The sequence below is a fragment of the Bison bison genome, unplaced genomic scaffold, assembly GCF_000754665.1.
Source record: "Bison bison bison isolate TAMUID 2011002044 unplaced genomic scaffold, Bison_UMD1.0 scf7180017864163, whole genome shotgun sequence".
NCBI classification, from domain to species: domain Eukaryota; kingdom Metazoa; phylum Chordata; class Mammalia; order Artiodactyla; family Bovidae; genus Bison; species Bison bison.
The window spans coordinates 3619908-3623262 of NW_011494735.1; the positions used below are offsets into that span (position 1 = coordinate 3619908).

General features: G+C 38.7%; 1 protein-coding gene across 2 annotated transcripts in view; it reads right to left on the reverse strand.

Moving 5' to 3' along the window:
• FRS2 (fibroblast growth factor receptor substrate 2) overlaps positions 1–3355 on the reverse strand; it is a 108862-nt gene that overhangs the window by 68168 nt on the left and 37339 nt on the right. The window lies entirely within an intron of this gene.

The window sequence follows — 3355 nt, forward strand, 5'->3', positions numbered from 1 at the left end:
ATTTATTTTATTTTTAAAGGTTACATTCAGTTTCATTTGGGCCTCCCCAGTGGCTCAGCAGTAAAGAATCCGCCTTCAATGCAAGAGTCACAGGAGATGGAGGTTCGATCCCTGGGTTAGGAAGATCCTCTGGAGGAGGGCATGGCAACCCACTCCAGCATTCCTGCTTGGAGAATCCCATGGACAGAGGAGTACGGCGGGCTACAGTCCATAGGGTCACAAAGAGTTGGACAGGACCGAAGCAACTGAGCACGTATGCACAGTTTTGTTTAGTCCTCGTGACAAACTTGTGTGTTAGTCACTCAGTCGTGTCCAACTCTGTGACCCCATGGGCTGTGGCCCACCAGGCTCCTCTATCCATGGCATTTCCCAGGCAAGAGTGGGTTGCCATTCCGTTCTCCAGAGTATCTTCCCAACCCAGGGATAGAACTCAGATCTCCTGCATTACAAAAAACAAGTTTACAGAATTTTAAAGAACCAACTTGCCAGAGTCATACATACCTACAATCAGTGTGGAACAGGGGCTCTAACGTGGACCTGAGCACTTTATCACTCCCTTTAATGTACTGAGCAATTCAACTGACCTAACCCTCTATCCATCCTCCCATGTAAATCCACCAGAACAGATTTTTTTTAAAAAAATAAAATTTTAATTATATAAGTAACAGCATGCCTCTAACTGAAAGTCTGGAAAATATAATGGATGTACCAAAAGTCATATCTTTTTTTATTGCGTTTATAATTAGTATTTTAATGAACACCTTGTACATAAATCTCTGCGCAGTTTTATTCCACATTTATAAAGCATTATAAATGGAATTCTGGGTCAAATAGTGGGAATACAGTCTGCCAGAACATCTGACTTTAATATTGCTGAACTGACAAAGAAATTATGGTTCCTTAAGAAAAACAGCTATGAAAAAAAAAAAAAAAAAAAAGAAAAACAGCTATGCCTTATTTTCCCGTTATCCACAATGCCTAAGCACATGAGCAAGTGTTCTCATGACTGCTGAATAGAGGTTTCTCTCCCCTTAGTACACAGTCTCTGAAGAGAGAAATAAACAGAGCAGGCTCTCAAATTAGAAGACAACAATTGTGCCAAACATCAAACTTATGGCTGCATAAAACTCTTTTTAGTGAGAAAAGAACATGAACATTAACAATGCTATTCAATATATTTCCATGTGTTTAAAAGACTTTGGGTATTTATAGTTTATTTTTAAAATACAGTATTTTAGTAGGTATATGGCATATACTGAAGACACTGTTTCTTCCACTTTACCTATATGTCTTAATCTACTATTGTCCATGGAAATAATTTCAGAACATGTAGAAAACATGTAGAAAATTCAAAGAGCTGTATATTTTAATAATAACTAGATTTCTTTTACTTTGATTTTCTGTCAAAAATCATCGTCGATTTTCATCAAGTTCTAATGATATTATAGCAGGCAATGTCCCCAGAAAAATGAAAAAGACTACAAAACAATGTGCCAGCAGGCACTGAACTAGCACTTTAGATGCATTAATTTAAACTTTACAACATTATATTATATTATTATTACTATTACCTCTATTTCATAGGTAAACTCAAACAGAGAAAGATTGAAGTTGCTTGTCTGGGGACTTCTGGTCCAGTGGTTAAGACTCTATGTTTCCACTGCAGGGGGCACACTTACTTCCACTTATTTCTTGGCTGGGATATAAGATCCCATATGCCATGCAAGTAGGGCCGAAAAAAAATAAACTTGCTTGTTTTTTTGAATCTAGGTATTCTGGCCACTTTTTTTGAACCTAGGTATTCTGGCCATTACTTTGCCAACAAAGGTCCATATAGTCAAAGCTGTGGTTTTCCCAATTGTCAAGTATGGACATGAGAGTTGGACCAGAAAGAAGGCTGAACATCAAAGAACTGATACTTTTGAACTGTGGTGCTGGAGAAGACTCTTGAGAGTCCCTTGGACTGCAAGGAGATCCAACCAGTCAATCCTAAAGAAATCAGTCCTGAATATTCACTGGAAGGACTGATGCTGAAGCTGAAGGAAGCTCCAATACTTTGGCCACCTGATGTGAAGAGCCAACTCATTAGAAATCAGACCCTGATACTGGGAGAGACTGAAGGCAGGAGGAGAAGGGGAAAACAGGATGAGATGGTTGAATGGCATCACTGACTCAATGGACATGAGTTTGAGCAAGCTCCAGAAGATAGTCAAGGACAGGGAAGCCTGGCATGCTGCAGTACATAGGGTCACATAGTCGGACACGACTGAGCAACTGAACAACAAATTCTGGCCTCACTTCTAATCACTACACAAAATTGACTCTCAATATCAAGCAAAAAGCACTGAATAGCTTTCCGTGAACACTGGTGGTACAGGGCACGATGATAGTATGCTTTCCAGAAAATAGGAAATTCAACCAATCCAAATGAATTATTTATTCATTAGGTAAAGAGTTATTTATTATAGATCAAAAACTGTATCAAAACGTGGGAATGTTCTCCAAACCTTAAGAAATACTAGGTCTAAAAAAGTTGGAGAAAGATCAATGTAAGGTAGATTTCTAGTTAGACAGATCTAACCTAGTTAGATTAAAACAGAATTATTCACAAGTGTCAGGGCATAGAAGGAGTAATTAGTTCTGCCTAGGGCATTCAGAGAAGTTGTAGAGAGGAGGAAATACCTCAACTACACCTTGAGTAACAGACTTCTAAGGGAATTTGTAGGTAATAGTCTGTCTCCCAAAATCACTCCCCACAGAAGGGTCAGGTTCTCACTGCTATGAAAACTGCTGCAGTAGCAGAGAACATGTCTCAGCACAAAAGAACCATCTTATGTTGGCTGGAGGAGAGTATGGGGTTGCAATAGGTACAAGTGATCAAACCCCTGTCAACTATGGGAACCACCAATAAGAAGGAGCCTATCTATCAAGCTTAATTTTATAGCCAACATAGCTACAAAACTGCCTTTATTTAACATATTTGTATTTAAATTCCTAATTTTAGAAAAACCTAAATTTTAAAACTAATAATAAGAAATTGGTGTGGGGGGAGCAGACCTTCAGTTAAGCATGACTGGCCTTGACTCTTTCCTGAAACCTCATCTTAAAAAGTTAAAGGACATTTTAGAAATATAAAATTCATAAGGATATGAGAATGGGGAAGGACACAATAGAAAATAAGAGAAGTCAACAATATTCTGGATGCTAGAAATGTGGCAATGGGAGAGAGGTAACTAAACTAACTAGAACAAAACAGGTGAAGCCTAAACCTGAAAGGAAGAAGTCATCAAGCTGATAAACACAAAAAGTTTAATAATGGTCACCAGGGGCTAGAGGGGGGGAGGGGCGGGGGGGA